The sequence below is a fragment of the Megalobrama amblycephala genome, linkage group LG1, assembly GCF_018812025.1.
Source record: "Megalobrama amblycephala isolate DHTTF-2021 linkage group LG1, ASM1881202v1, whole genome shotgun sequence".
NCBI classification, from domain to species: domain Eukaryota; kingdom Metazoa; phylum Chordata; class Actinopteri; order Cypriniformes; family Xenocyprididae; genus Megalobrama; species Megalobrama amblycephala.
The window spans coordinates 50999919-51017521 of NC_063044.1; the positions used below are offsets into that span (position 1 = coordinate 50999919).

A 17603-nucleotide genomic window follows, 5' to 3' on the forward strand; every position below is an offset into this window, starting at 1 on the left:
CCTCATCAATACGGGTCTTTGATTCCACACAGCTTGCACTGTATCTCCATTGACAGATCTGTACTGATCCTACAAAATGAATATATAACTAGATAAGCACAAAAATATTACATATTACAAACACAGACAGTAATTGAACACCTCACTTTTCAAATGCAAAAAGAAAAATAGATTATAAGCAGTATTTCTAGAGGGGGTGATATATTGAACATTACTGGTGGTTATATTAGCGTTTAGATGGATTAAATGTAAATGTCTTTGAATGTTACAAGATCAGATCTTTGAATTTAGTTCTGCAAATTTAACCTTAAGTCATTTCAAATGATTTAAAAAGTCAGAGTTCAATTAAAATATTTTCAGCAACCAAATTCTTTAAACGCCCACACACGCGATCACATATAAGAAATTATTATAATGCAATCATTAAAAAAATACAGTAAACATGATTAATTCCCCTCCATATTGCGATTAAACTAAACAAGTTACACTCTTAATGGCAATAAGAACTGCTATGTTACGGTGAAAAAATAAAAATGAAGTGAGCACCCAGATAGCACACATACATGTGGCCGACGTCGGCCTCATATCTGTAACATCTAATAAGGATCGGCCAGGCATAGGCGCGTGTCTTCAGTCAGAGCTCTATCTCCAGCTCGTCGGCTTTGGGTCGGATCACGACTGCAGGCCGATATGCCGCGCTTTTCTGTTTGCGCGTGACCATTCATCTCTGCAACCGACGAGAGAAATGGCGACTCCGGCGACATCTGTGGTTTTCAGGTAAGTTTTCATTTTAAGTAAATTAGAAAAATCTTTTGTTAATTCTTTGACACTTTAAAGTTACTAAGGCACTCGGTTTACAACAGGCAGTTTGTAATCTCAATTTCTCGGAGGCGAAGGGCAGATGGTCAGCTCAGCTTGTTTAGCTCAGAAAAGTTTTTGTAAGTAGCCAAATTATCTGAACATAACTCGTCCTCCGCAAAATAAAAGGATCAGGTCATAAACTGGTAATGGTACGTTAGATGTTTATTTATGTAAATACTGCGTGACTTTGACGTGTTTTAATGGGCGCGCGCTTTGAACGTTCAAACACTGGAGAAGTTACCATGGTAACGGTGAAACGCAGTAACGGACAAGCAGCAAAATCTCCGTCTCTCGCTGTTGTTTTCTCTGCTTTCAGGTGAGTTTAGTCCCTAAGATCACATAAATGATATAAAACTGTTCTGGATACGTTTCTTACCTGTAATTGACACGCTTCTGTCGAATATTTACTTTATTGAAATAGTTTATTTTCTTCGAAAAAGTCCGTTAGCATAACCGTTTTCAGAACTGTTTGGCTAATAGACTGATCTCTTATGAAAGTCTGCGTTTTTAATCACATCTTTATGTTCAGAAGAGAGGCTTTAATAGTTATATATATAAACTGCTATATGACATCACTTACAGGAAGCGCGAAAATCAAATGAAACGAAATGAAATGATCTCTCATGGTAAACAGATTACCTCGATTACATTTAATGTTTGATAATTTAATACCAATCACATTGAAGAAAAAATGTTCTGTGATTTTAGGAGTGAAAAAATAAATCTACAACACCGGAGGGGGAAGAGCTGCTGACAGGAGTAACGTTAACTTTAGAAAAATCAGGTGAACTGAGTAACTTCATACGCATTTTTTCCTCAAAGGGTAACACTTTAGTATGGGGAACAATTCTCACTTTAAACTAGTTGCTTATTAGCTTGCATATTGGCTGTTTATTATTACTAATAAAGCAGATATTAATGCCTTATTCATCCCTAAATCCTAACTGATATCCACCCTTAAACGCTATAACTACCTTACTATCTATTAATAAGCAGTATATTAAGAGTTTGAGGCAAAAGTTAATAGTAAATATGTTTCCCATACCAAAGTGTTAGCCCACAAAATATTTTACCTATATCACCATGCATGTTATTTTCTTTTGCAAAATTATTTTTTTAATATTACAGTTTGTAAGGTTCTGACATCCAAACATAAGTAACACAGAGCAATATAAAATGAAGTAAGCCTAAAACTAATTCTGTTAAGAAATTATTGTATATATATTCTGTATATTCTACTTTCTCTTACCTGCATTTCACCTCTGCTGTAGCTGGTTTGATTCTAATGAACCTGACATTATATAGGCTCTGTGATAAACTGTTTGTTATGTTCCTAGATTCTTCCATGCTGATGGCCTGCACTCTTGTCGAAGAAAATCTCAGGCTAAAAACCATATAACCAGTAAGCAAATCCTCAGACATACACTACTGCTCAAAAGTTTGGGGTCTGTAAGATTTTTTGTGTTTTTGAAAAAAATCACATTTTAAAATCATTAAAGGGTTAGTAGTTCACCCAAAAATAAATTCTGTCATTTACTTAGCCTCATGCCGTTCCACACCCTTAAGACCTTCATTAATCTTTGGAACACAAATTAAGATATTTTTGTTGAAATCCGATGACTCCGTGAGGCCTCCATAGCCAGCAATGACATTTCCAAACACATCTAAATCAGTTCATGTGAGTACAGTGGTTCAATATTAATATTATAAAGTGATGAGAATATTTTTGGAGCGCCAAAAAAACAAAATAACGACTTATATAGTGAATGGCCGATTTCAAAACACTGCTTCATGAAGCTTCGGACCGTTATGAATCAGCGTATCGAATCATGATTCGGATTGCGTGTCAAACCGCCAAACTGCTGAAATCACGTGACTTTGGCGCTCTGAACCGCTGATTCATAACGCTCCGATGCTTCCTGAAGCAGTGTTTTGAAATCGGCTATCACATTTTTTTTTTTTTTTGGCGCATCAAAAATATTCTCGTCGCTTTATAATATTAATATTGAACCACTGTACTCACATGAACTGATTTAAATATGTTTTTAGTACCTTTATGGATATTGAGAGAGGAAATGTCATTGCTGGCTTTCGGATTTCAACAAAAATATCTTAATTTGTGTTCCGAAGATTAACGAAAGGTCTTATGGGTGTGGAACGGCATGAGGGTGAGTAATGAAATGACAGAATTTTCATTTTTGGGTGAACTAACCCTTTAACCCCTGGTTGTTTCAGTGAGAGTGTCTGTGAAAAGCCTTTAGGGTCAAATAATCAGCGAAATGAGATGAGGTGACAAATAATGTTATATTGTTTGAATTTATGATAAACTATATGATAACAGGATGTTATGGTCATTAATATATTTTCTCTAGGTCTTTTTTGAGTTATTTATTTGTATGTATTTTTTACTGATACATTCTTAAATAACGTTTTACTGAAATATTTGGTAACACTTTACAAGACGTTTTCATTTGTTAAACATTAGTTAATGTATTAACTAACATGAACGAACTATGAGCAATTCATTTGTTGCTGTATTTACTAATCTTCGTTAATGTTAGTTAATGAAAATACAGTTGTTCATTGTTTGTTCATGTTAGTTCAGAGTGCATTAAAGGAATAGTTCACTTTTAAATAAACTTTTCCTGATAATTTACTCACCCTCATGTCATCCAAGATGTCCATGTCTTTCTTTCTTCAGTTGAAAAGAAATTAAAGTTTTTGATGAAAACATTCCAGGATTTTTCTCCTTATAGTGGACTTGAATGGGCACCAAACGATTGAAGGTCAAAATTAGTTTCACTGCAGCTTCAAATTGTTCTACACAATCCCAGATGAGAAATAAGGGTCTTATCTAGAGAAACCATCGCTCATTTTCTGAAAAAATTGAAAATTATATAAGTTTTAACCTTAAATGCTCATCTTGAACTAGCTCTCTTCTTCTCTTCTTCTATTGAACTAGCATATTGCATATAACAAGTAGTTCAAACTTTGACCTGTGGAGGGCAGTAATACGCTTAGCAGCGTCTACACTGCTGGAATTCAAATAGAGGAGAAGAAGAGAGCTAGTTCAAGATGAGCATTTAAGGTTAAAACTTATATAATTTTCAATTTTTTTCAGAAAATGAGCGATGGTTTCACTAGATAAGACCCTTATTTCTCATCTGGGATCGTGTTGAACAATTTGAAGCTGCACTGAAACTAATTTTGACCTTCAACCGTTTGGTGCCCATTCAAGTCCACTATAAGGAGAAAAATCCTGGAATGTTTTCATCAAAAACTTTAATTTCTTTTCGACTGAAGAAAGAAAGACATGGGCATCTTGGATGACATGGGGGTGAGTAAATTATCAGGAAAAGTTTATTTAAAAGTGAACTATTCCTTTAACTAATGTTAACAGGATTTTAATAATGTATTAGTACATTACATGTACAATGGATTTTGAACTCTAATATTTTTATTGCAGGGTCTCTGGGATCCCCAGCTGAAGGCATGAAGACATCAGATATTGGCCTGGACAGATGTACCAACAGTACACCACACTGACCTCTGCTTTTGCATGGATGGCTGATTACTACCATGTTCTGAGAGGGTATTACTATAGCAAAACTGAGCACCTGTGACACTGGGATTTCTAGTTGTAAAGAATAATCACACAATGTTTTTTAGAAGTTGCAAACTTTTCTCTCTCTTACAAACAACACAACAGTTAAACCTTTTCAAAATCTTTTCTGATGGTGCACAAGTCCTATTCTACGAAACAGAAATTAAGATATTCATATGCTCACATTTAAGCTGCGGACACATTACTTTGAGCTTGCGAAATTTCTTCGGACACTGTAACTGGCGTGATATGACGTCTGCAGAGTCTTTTTATAAACATGAATTCAACATTTAACAAATAGTATATTCAAAATATAAAAATATAGTCTACTCGACTTTACTAATTTTTTTTTTAAATTTAGCCAAGAGGTCACACCTTCATGTAGCGATTTTGTACTCTTTACACATAGTCGTGTGATGCGAATTCGCAGGTCAGAGTTCCAAACCAAACTTTTTTGCATGAGCTTGCGTTTCTGGTCTCCCGCATTTGTGTGCATATGAATGGAGGTCAATGGAATGAAAAGCGTAGTGTGACCACACCTTTATTCTGCAGTTGCTGTTCACCTGTATCAAAAGTGTGAAGTCATGGACAGATTTTATTTGTGAACTGATATGCGAGATCTCACATATGACATATCAGTATGTGACATCCCACTCAAACACGTGCTCTATCCATTGATAAACATGTTCTTGTCGTTATTAATCAATCAGTAATCAACACAGCACCACCCCGAAATTGCCTTGCACTGTAGAATCATGGTTTTGGCAAGAAATGAAAAGTAGCCAATTATTTATTATAAATGCTACTATTTTACAATTAATATTTAAGACTATGTTAGAGAGGGATAGGAAGTCATTTTTATGGATGATAGGATTTTTTCATTACAGGTCATTTATTTGAATGATCAGCAAAAATTTGCACCTATGAGTTTAATAATATGAATTCGTAGAATAAGATTAGTACAAATTTAACTGTTGTGTTTGTGAGAGAGAAAAGAAAACTACAAATTCCACTGTCACAGGTGCTCAGTTTTGCTACAATAATACTATATATTATACAGCACATGCATAATTTGAGACAATATTCTGATTAAATTTCCAGTCTCATTTTATCAATAACAAACCACGCCTATCTTATTAACTACTATTCAATTTTGTGTATAATCAATATATAAACAAGTGAATATTGTTAACGAGGGATTGGCTGAACCCTGCTGAGCCAATCAGTATTTCTCGTCCAATGGTCATACTTTAATTTTCCGGTTTCTCTAGTATTGCATCCTTCTCATGGGCATTTCATGATTTTTCAGTGTGGGTTAAACCTCTTTTTTTGGCCCATAATATGTATTTTTTTTTTTTTTTTTAAGTAATTAAAAATAGTTTTGTCTATGCTATTGAAATTGTGGGTTACATCTTTGTCACCTTTTTCACCCAAGGAGTTTACATTCCTGATAATACAAGAGCGAGGAACTTACATTTTAATTACAAAGGAAAACCAATTTCATCTGCTATATTCTTCTGTCCTCCGTTTTCAAGGGTAAGATTTCTTTATAAACCATCAACTCACCCCTATGTCTTGTTTTTGTGGAACACAAAAGGAGAGAGTCACTTAGTCTCAATCACCATTAGAAAAGAAACAGTGATAGTGAATTGTGACTGAGGCTGTCAGTCTCTGTGATGTTCTGCCTTACATCTCCTTTTGTGCTCCAATAAAAATAACATGTTTGGTACAAAAGAACATGACCAGTTTTGTTCATGAGTAAATGTTGCTTTTAATTTTTTAACTTGAGACTGTTTAGCCTGTAATTTTCATGTAATCCTCTGTGTATTTAAATGTAAATGCCTTCTCTATTAGTCATATTGACGGTTTGTATAGGAGGATGTATGCTCTAAACATGCAGGCTATATGTAACTGTATTTTGTAAATATTAAAACAATGTTAACTGAATGTGATGTGTGATTATTACATAAACGTGCTCATTTATCTATTAATATTAAGTAGTTGAGATTTATAAAAACGAAAGTGTGTTAACTGTGTAAAACTTAAGCTCAACTGAAATCAGCATCGTTTCAGCATAAGGTAAGCAAACCATCCGCGTCGATTTTCCGTTAGTTTTGAATGGCGTGTCTGACGTTGGTCTTTGATGTCGTGAGAAACATCGATTCTAGGTTAATTATGTGCCATCTGGGTGTAGCCTGAAAGGTTCAGCCTAAATAAATAAAGGCCCTAGAAAGCCCCTGCACAGCGGCCAGGATTTACAGCTTTGCATCGTCCAAACATCGGCCGGAGAGCATTCGCGATCAGAGGCCGACGTCTCGGCGACATTTTCCCGATGAGCAAACGCTCCGTGAGCTACATCCCGGCGATGGAACTTTGTCCATCGAGACAACATCGGCCCGACGTATGTGTGTTATGTGGGCATATATCAAGATACTTACTTGCTTCTTTATTTGTAGTACATAACGTCTCATCTGTAGTCATCCAAACGTGCACTCCTTTGTTTTCTTCTTCTTTGATCAGCAGAGTTGCCTCGCGCATCGCGATCACAGAAAGATGGCTGAAAGTGCAATTTTCAAACTCTGGTGAAGTAGTGCGCCGTCATGACGTAGTATTCTGGCGCATGCGCATTAAACAAAAAGTTTATAGGCTATAATACGTGCATGATTTAATTTCTGTTCAAATTGTAGTTTTTCTAGTTCATTGTTGTAGTTCGACTGTACGTTTAGGGAACTTGACTCATTCACCTAACTAAAAGTCAATCATTTTTACAGTTTAGTCTGATTAAAATTATTAATGTATTTTAACTGAATATGAATTCAAATTAATTTTGTTTAGATTTGTTAAACCTTTGCTTGCAACTAATGCAATTAAATATGTTTATTCGACTTAGAACAACATAATGATATTAAAATTATTAGACACATATGTAAAGTACAGCACTATTGCATTAAGTATCACAAATTCAGCACTCCACAAATGACATTTTATGTCAAATATTATGTAGAAAACTGACACTAATTAAGTTTAGAGCAGGAGCTAGTGATAAAAATTTCAACAATAAGTTGTACTGGATTATACTGTATAAGCAAGTGTATTAAAATTCAAAAGAAAAATACATTTCAGGTGTATTAATGCACACAGTATATTATATATTAAAGACTAAGCATATTTAAAATACATTAACAAATGTCATTTTGGACAACACACTTAAATTGAAATTAAAATAAATTATTTTTTCATGTGCTTTAGCATATTAGTCAATACATCAAAATAAGTGTACTTATTTAAAACACTATAAAGTCATAATTAAGTAAAAATTAAGTGCATTTTTAAAAAAGTGCACTTAAGTGTGTTTAGAAATATTGTCTTGAAATTGTACTTTCTTTAAGTAAAACTTAATTAGACATTGTTCCAAAATGCATTTTTAAAATGTGCACTTAAGCGTGTTAGTAAATATTGTCATTAAAGTGTACTTTCTTTAAGTACAACTTAATTAGACATTAATACAAAGTGCATTTTTTAAAAGTGCACTTAAGCATGTTAATAAATATTGCCAATAAAGTGTACTTTCTTTAAGTAAAACTTAATTAGAGATCATTAAAAAGTGCATTTTTAAAAAGTGCACTTTAGCATATTTAGAAATATTGTCATTAAAGTGTAATTTCTGTAAGTAAAATTTAATTAGACATTATTACAAAGTGCATTTTTAAAAAGTGCACTTAAGCGTGTTAATAAATATTGTCATTAAAGTGTACTTTCTTTAAGTAAAACTTAATTTGACATTATTACAAAGTGCATTTTTAAAAAGTGCACTTAAGCGTGTTAATAAATATTGTCATTAAAGTATATTCTTTTTAAGTACAATTAAGTGGCCTTTAATTTTAATTATATTATATTATCTGCAAGTGCACTTTTTAAAAAGTATACTTTTAAGACTTGAAGTACACAAAAAGTACACTTTCAATACAATTAAGTGCACTTCTTTTTCACAAGGGTTCTGTTTCTCTCATATCTGCAAATGTTTTAATTATTTTCATCTATTAGATACAATACTCTCTATTTTACAATACTCTAAATTTTATTATTAACTATTGACTAATACTTTATGATGGTTATTTTACCTTTTGGTTTTATTAGGTATTTTCATTATCGATTAAAGTTTGCGTGTGAGGCTAAATTTAATTGTAATGAATAAATCATTTTTCATCAACTTTTTCTACTGCCTGGATCTCATTTTCTCAAGTTTTTGCATCAAGCTGTGATAAAGTATGCAAACCGATGCAAACGCAGCGCGAGCGTCAGTATGGGAAGCAGAATGTGTCTGACTTCACGTCTCCGTTTTCAGCTCCTCCCCGCCTGCACGCGGCTAATCTCGCCGATCGGTTACATCCAGCCGCAGCCGATGTCGAACACACCTCTTGAGAAATTTGATAGATTTTACTTTCAATATTTGCAATAGATTTGTAAAAGGTGTTTTTATGCATGTTTAGTGTGAGTTTTGTTGCATTTACACTGTTATGACCACTAGAAGTCACCGTAGAGTCGGGTGTCAGATTGTTTCGAAGCCTCGAAACCTCACGGCACATTTGATTCAACTGCTTCAGTGTTTCACTAAGCCTCGATCTGCCCATCACTAATTAAATGTAGCATTAACACATAAATGCAATGCGGCTAAAACAGCAATATTCACAAGCCATCCGATAGCGTGACCATGACCGTATATATGCTCAACAGTGCCACCCCCAGTACGGAATAGGAAAAGCACAAATCATTGATGACTGTCACACACTTAATCCTGTTACATAACCATCTAATATATTTCTTCTGCAGATTTCCAAAACTGCCTCCACTTTTAATTATATGGTCACTGAGAATAAATTTAATCAAGATGCTTATAAAGTAAATCAAGCCATCAGCAGCGACTACAGTGAGACCGGATATGATCGAGGACACCTGAACCCCAACAGCTTCTCATGCACCGATGACGGCCGTATGGCAACATTTACCCTGACCAATGCAGCACCTATGGACGCGTGTTTCAACCGTATCCAGTGGAAGAACTGGGAGAGCACTTTGAAGAGATTTTTGACAGAGAAGCTCAACAGTGATCGAGGAACTGCCTACATTGTCACGGGTACAGTACCTGATGCAAATAAACGAATACCACAGAGGGAAAAACCTGAGGACTCTAACAGGGTGACGGTGCCCTCTCACATCTGGACGGCTGTCTGCTATAAACACAGTTATAATGATGATTACTCTTTTTCCTTCGGCTATATAGGAGAAAACCTGCCGGAGGGTAAAGTAAACCTGATGAGTGTCTCAGCGCTGAACAATCGGCTCAATCAACTCTATAAGCTTGCAAATATTACGATCTTTGTGGATGATTGTTTTGAGGACAATGCAAAATTAAATGAGGTTAAGAAAGCATTTCAGAAATTAATCAATCTGCCGTTGAATCAAGTCCGGGGACCCTAGATGTGCAGGACACAATTAATGCGCTCCAATCAATCAGCACTTATAGCTTATCACCTGGAGAGGATGTCGAGATGACTGACATGAGTGTAAAATTAACCTTCAACAGTAGGAGCGCTTATTCCACTGTGACAGAAAACCTGAAGGTTTCTACTGAAAGAGTTTGTCTTATAACTAATTACAGAAAAGAATCTTTTGAATGCCAGTTGGACTCAAAGAAGCGCATTATTGCAGCTGATGGCTCGCCCTGTTCAAGCAACACCAAGCCCTGCTGCTCTTCTCCCTGTCTGTACAAGGACAATCTCAAGGGCTACAGGTGTACCTCGGGCCAGACTGAGTAACTTTAGACCAATTTCCAATCTTCCTTTTTTGTCTAAAGTCCTAGAAAAAGTGGTTGCCACACAACTGCAGACTCACTTGGACAAAAATAATCTGCAGGAACCCTTTCAGTCTGGTTTTCGCCCCCTCCACAGAACAGAGACTGCTCTTCTCAAAGTGGTGAATGATCTCCTCCTCGCCTCTGATTCTGGTGTCCTCAGCATTCTGGTCCTTTTGGACCTGACTTCCGCTTTTGATACCGTCTGTCACTCTGTACTTTTGTCCCGATTGTCTGCAATCGGCATTTCAGAAACGGCTCTACAATGGCTAAATTCATATCTCACAGACAGGCAACAGTTCATTAGCATTGACAAATTCAACTCTCATTCTGTCACCTTCTCCCGTGGAGTGCCTCAAGGATCTGTCCTTGGTCCACTTTTATTCTTAATCTACACACTTCCCCTAGGTCAGATCATCCGGCGCCATGGCTTTAATTTTCACAGTTATGCTGACGACACACAAATTTATTTCACTGTACAACCTAACTCTGTTTTTCCTCCCCCTTCCTTAACATCTTGCTTACACGATCTCAAAATATGTATGGCTCAAAACTACTTAATGTTGAATATGGAAAAAACTGAAATTCTGCTAGTAGCTCCTAAATCCCTTGATCTCACCCAACACGATTTTTCTGTTAACATTGACGGTGTCCTGGTTCAACCCTCTCCCACTATTCGAAACCTCGGTGTGTTGTTCGATTCTAGGCTAAGCTTTGAACCCCACATCAATCAACTTGTCAAGTCCTGTTTCTTCCATCTTCGCAACATTGTCCGTTTAAGACCCTCACTAAATCTCAAAGATGCAGAAACTGTTGTTCACGCTTTTATAACTTCACGTCTTGATTATTGTAACTCCTTGTTTTATGGTCTACCCAAAAAAGTCATAAATCGCTTGCAGTTCATTCAGAATTCAGCTGCCAGGGTCCTCACTTTTACCAAAAAATCAGCTCACATCACCCCTGTCTTACAGCAACTACACTGGCTCCCTGTTAATTACCGCATCCAGTTTAAGATTCTTCTTCTAGTTTTTAAGGCTCGTCATGGCTTAGCACCTTCCTACCTTTGCAAAATGATTATCCCCTATGTCCCTGCCCGTACTCTGAGATCGAGCACTGAAAACTTGCTTGCAGTACCCAAGTTCCGTCTATCAAGTGTGGGTGGTAGGGCTTTCAGCATATCAGCTCCTAAGCTCTGGAACAAGCTACCACAAAACCTTCGAGATATCTCCTCTCTTCAGACCTTTAAAACTGCCCTCAAAACACACTTATTCACTTTATGTTATGTTAATTGATTGTCTGCCTCAACTTTCCAGCACTGTGCTTGTTTTTTGTAAGTCTAATGTTGATTAACCTTCTTTGTCTGTTCCATCTGGATGATTGATACTGACTGTATACTTATATGTATTCATATTATATTGCAACTTTCTGTAAAGCGTCCTTGGGTTCCTGAAAGGCGCTAAATAAATAAAACATATTATTATTATTATTATTATATAGCGTGTTCACCCCTGTACTCACTCATCACGTATAAAGGAGAGCGATGCAAGGATGATCACCCCTGCGGCACATACGGCAAGGATTACTACTGGTGTAACAAAATCTCTGGCAGCTGGGATTACTGCAGTCCTCCACTGTGGAGAAGTAAGGCTAAAAACGGGCAGTCCTGCCGCAGAGACAATGCTTGTGCCAAATATGGTGAAAGCCAGCAATGGTGCTACACAGATGATGGCAAAAAACATGAGTGCTGTACTTCTGATGACTGCTACTCCACTGTGAAAGGCAAAACCTGCAAACCTGATCACCCTTGTGGCAAACATGGTCAAGATTACCTGTGGTGCCACACTACTGATGGCAGCTGGGATTATTGCTGCACAAGCTGTGATAAGTTGGTTTAAATTACCATTATTACTAAAGCAGCACTTCAAAGTTCATTGTGATTGTACTTGTAGTGCTTACTAACCTAGAAAATCTTTCTAACTTAAAAATAAGATTCTCTGTGCTTCAGTAAATATATTTTAGAAAATCAATTTTTCCTAATGATTTTTATGCAAAAAAAAAACAAAAAAAAAAAACTAACAAGCTTAAAAAAACTATAAATCTTTTATACATTTGCAAATTCATACATTAATACTTTGTTTTCAGAAAAAACAAAACTATGATATATGTGAGTTTGAACAGATCCACACAAAACTTACAGAGCAATGATGTGATTTTCATGAAGCAAAATTCAATCTGTGTCCATCTCCATCCACTCACACTCAACAGAACACAGTCCAGCTGAAGCTCCACATTTCAAGTCAAGTCACATTTATTTGCATAGTGCTTTTCATCTTGAAAATATCTTTACATGTCTTTAAAGTTCCTGTGATGTCGAATGGCGCTGCTGCAGTATGTTTTAACAATGAGACTGTTGTGCTGCCATCAGTAACCTGTAAAGTCTTTATTAAATCACAATGTCTTCTGTCACTTTACATGTTACTCACTCAGACAAAACACCAATAAACACGTGTCGCATAACTCTTGTGAGAGTCTTTCTTTATACACTCAAGCAGTATTTTCCTCAGATAACGCAATACTTTTTTCCTGTAGGCAAACATCACAATGTATTACAGTCTCTGTTGTGTCCTACTAAACACTGTATAACTGAATAGCCAGTCAGGGTGTCCATGCTGACCCCTGTCCACCGCCGAAAGAGCCAACAGTGAGCATCAGAACTGGTTTCAACTTCAACAAAATCACTATTACCTCTCAAGCATAAATCCTTTCACATATATTTGTATAGCGCTTTCACAATACAGATCGTTTCAAAGCAGCTTTACAGAGAATTCATGTCAACATTACATAATCTGGACAATCAACTCTGATAATAAATCACTCTAAATTGTAATTTCATACATATTTAATCATAGTTAGCTAACAATGTAATAACAATATATTTACAATCACTGTTAGTGAATTCATTTAAGGTAGAAACACATAAGTGACATGATCGAGTTTCCCTGTGCAAACGGACACCAGGACACATTTACAGTAGCTTGTTTTTGGATGGTGGTAGTGACCTGTTTCTATCCCTCTTTGAGTATACCCTCAGAAAAGATCCTGAACTGAAACATGCCGTGAAAACCATTCCCTGTAATGCACTATATGAGATCCAGAATCAGGTCATTCAAATAATGAGCACTTTAGTTACAGAAGAAGTAGGAGATGTGTTTATACAGTCAAAGCTGATGGAACTGAAAAGTTTGAGGTTAAAGAACATCTTTTATCAGTCGCCACTGTAATAACACAATTATTATCATTTAATTAGCTCGTAATAAAGAAACTGTTAATTGGTTATCAGGAGTAAATAGTTCTCACTTTAGATTAGGTCACGATAAAGAGAAAATGTCATTAATTAAGTGCTTTAAACCAACATTTATTAGACATGTAATTGAATTCATAAAGAATCAGGTCATTCAAATAATGAACACTTTAGTTACAGAAGAAATCATAAGGAAGTAGATGGGTTTATACAGTCAAAGCTGATGGAACTGAAAAGTTTGAGGTTAAAGATCATCTTTTATCGGTCACCACTGCAGCTCACTGTAATAAATAGTAAATAGTTCTCACTTTAGATTAGGACACGATAAAGGGAAAATGTCATTAAGTGCTTTAAACCAACATTCATTAGACATTAATTGCATTCATATTTTGTGTTCATTAAAATGTTTATGCACAAACACACAGTGAGTTTGAATGAGAGGATTTGGCGCCATCTGCCGGACACTCAACACACATCAGGACTGAGAAGTGTCAGAAACAGATCAAATGCTGCTGGTGTTTATGAAGGAGGACGACAGTTACAGTCTGTTTTGCTGATTTAGGAGAGTAAATGTTGAAGTGAAGTGTTATATATTATGTATTTCTGAGATAAGGGAAAGATGTTCATTTGTGTTGGACATTTAGGAGCGTTTCTGTGGTGTTTGTGGTCATCATTGTTCTACTCAAATAACTGTGCCAATGCACATAATTCCTTAATCATTACCTTTGCATGAATAAAAAATAAGATACATTTAAATGATTGCAGAGCAGCTCTTTTTGATAAAAAGCAAGTTTACACACAAAAACACCAACACAGGTGTTCCCCTTTAAACTGGAGGAGCTACAATACACAGAATGAGTCAGAGAATAGTGGCATGATTTCAGTGAATTAAAGTGTTTAGTCTAAAATCATTTACTCAGCTCTTGATAAAAAGCATGTTGGCACGCTGAGCCACAAACACCCACACACTGGTATTCCCCCTTTAAACTGGAAAAGCTAAAACAGAGAAAAGTGAGATGATTTCAGTGAATTAAAGTTTTTATCAGAATGCTTCTCTCTAGAGTTTATGGTCACTGAATGTCTTTTCTGAGGTAAATGTGTTGTTACGTGACATTATTGTTGTCCAGCTGTTTTATTGACATTTATTGAAACACTGATTGATGGATCACATGAGACATGATTGATTTCATTATCATATCTCCTGATGTTCATTCATGTTTACTTGCTGCTGTAAATAGTAGTGAAGAGATGGTCGGTTCATGATCTGTTTCTTGGTGAAGGGTCTGGAAATTGTGCTTCTTTGTGAAGGAAAAATAAAGCACTGTCGGCTGAGTTCATGTTAAAAATGTATGTCATGATGTTGAATCATAGCATCAGATGGTGGACACCGAACCGTTTCGGATTCTTGCAGTGAACGAGGATCATCAGATACGACCTTCACCAGATCCCTGCATGAAACACATTCAGATTCAGCTCAGATTCATCTGTATCAGCTGTATGTTACATCATCATCCATCTAATTCACCTCTTTCTCTCAGTTCGATTCACTCATGCTGACGGATGAACCTCACTTCCCTCTGAAAACATCTGAAAACACACTGACACTTATTATCACACACTATTATATTCAAAGTATTTTCTGTTTATTCAGAGATAATTCAAACTTGAGATCTGTCTCATGATTTAATAATTAAATCTGACTTTATGACAGAGATGATACTGACTGCTACACAGGTCAAATCATAAATGATATTTTCACCTTTGTTTCTTACAACAAAATTAATGCAAATATATAAATTCATACTCTAGAAAGCTGTTCAATATGACAGATTCATAAAATAACCTAATAAAATGAATGAAAATGTGATTGATGATGACCTGAGCTCTTGTGAACTAGTGTCAGATGTAAAGACTGAAGTACGATGTTAGGAAAGATCAGTCTGGACTCACCTGAAGATCCTTTTACGCAGCATGAAACAGATGAAGATGATGAAGATGAGGATGAAAAGAGCAAACAGCCACCACAACTCATCTACACAAGTGATCAAATATCAAATCATCTGATCACTAACAATGATGAATCAATATTGAAGATGAAAGGGTTTAAAGCTCTTGATGTTTTACCTGAGAGCTGGAGAGACGGAGTCACTTCATCCAGAACATCTTTAAAACACACAATGATCACAAATATCAGACAATATGACAGAAAACAAAGGTCTGTTCACATTCAAACTGGATTGAGTCTGAATCAGATCTGAATCAGTGTTTTATTAGTAAATCAGACACAGGTTTATCAGCTGAAACTCACCTGAGTTTGGAGTCACTGCAGTTTCATTCCTCACTGAAAAACACATTCACACTCATCATGATTCACTTACAGAAGATTCACTTCAACACAGAGTTTGATCTGAATCAGGACAGATTCACTTCGACACAAAGTTTGATCTGAATCAGGACAGATTCACTTCGACACAAAGTTTGATCTGAATCAGGACAGATTCACTTCAACACAGAGTTTGATCTGAATCAGGACAGATTCACTTCAACACAGAGTTTGATCTGAATCAGGACAGATTCACTTCAACACAGAGTTTGATCTGAATCAGGACAGATTCACTTCAACACAAAGTTTGATCTGAATCAGAACAGATTCACTTCAACACAGAGTTTGATCTGAATCAGGACAGATTCACTTCAACACAGAGTTTGATCTGAATCAGGACAGATTCACTTCAACACAGAGTTTGATCTGAATCAGGACAGATTCACTTCAACACAAAGTTTGATCTGAATCAGGACAGATTCACTTCAACACAGAGTTTGATCTGAATCAGAACAGATTCACTTCAGAGTCTGATCTGAATCAGGACAGATTCACTTCAACACAGAGTTTGATCTGAATCAGAACAGATTCACTTCAGAGTCTGATCTGAATCAGGACAGATTCACTTCAACACAGAGTTTGATCTGAATCAGCACAGATTCACTTCAACACAGAGTTTGATCTGAATCAGGACAGATTCACTTCAACACAGAGTTTGATCTGAATCAGGACAGATTCACTTCAACACAAAGTTTGATCTGAATCAGGACAGATTCACTTCAACACAGAGTTTGATCTGAATCAGAACAGATTCACTTCAGAGTCTGATCTGAATCAGGACAGATTCACTTCAACACAGAGTTTGATCTGAATCAGAACAGATTCACTTCAGAGTCTGATCTGAATCAGGACAGATTCACTTCAACACAGAGTTTGATCTGAATCAGCACAGATTCACTTCAACACAGAGTTTGATCTGAATCAGGACAGATTCACTTCAACACAGAGTTTGATCTGAATCAGGACAGATTCACTTCAACACAGAGTTTGATCTGAATCAGCACAGATTCACTTCAACACAGAGTTTGATCTGAATCAGGACAGATTCACTTCAACACAGAGTTTGATCTGAATCAGGACAGATTCACTTCAACACAGAGTTTGATCTGAATCAGGACAGATTCACTTCATCACACAGTTTGATCTGAATCAGGACAGATTCACTTCAACACAGAGTTTGATCTGAATCAGAACAGATTCACTTCATCACAGAGTTTGATCTGAATCAGCACAGATTCACTTCATCACACAGTTTGATCTGAATCAGCACAGATTCACTTCAACACAGAGTTTGATCTGAATCAGGACAGATTCACTTCAACACAGAGTTTGATCTGAATCATCACAGATTCACTTCATCACACAGTTTGATCTGAATCAGCACAGATTCACTTCAACACAGAGTTTGATCTGAATCAGGACAGATTCACTTCAACACAGAGTTTGATCTGAATCAGAACAGATTCACTTCATCACAGAGTTTGATCTGAATCAGCACAGATTCACTTCATCACACAGTTTGATCTGAATCAGCACAGATTCACTTCAACACAGAGTTTGATCTGAATCAGGACAGATTCACTTCAACACAGAGTTTGATCTG

The 17603-nt window shown here is 36.1% G+C and overlaps 1 long non-coding RNA gene and 1 pseudogene across 2 annotated transcripts; both read left to right on the forward strand.

Moving 5' to 3' along the window:
* The first annotated feature begins 561 nt into the window (after positions 1–561).
* LOC125273915 lies at positions 562–4815 on the forward strand. 2 transcript variants are annotated; one of them, XR_007186140.1, is made up of 4 exons: positions 562–777; positions 1570–1645; positions 2199–2263; positions 4328–4815. It is a non-coding gene; the product is annotated as an uncharacterized LOC125273915 (long non-coding RNA). The 2 variants fall into 2 exon arrangements; XR_007186141.1 differs by lacking the exon at positions 562–777 and adding an exon at positions 1068–1177.
* A 4361-nt stretch (positions 4816–9176) lies between these two features.
* On the forward strand, positions 9177–12211 carry LOC125269651 (annotated as a pseudogene).
* The last annotated feature ends 5392 nt before the right edge of the window (positions 12212–17603 follow it).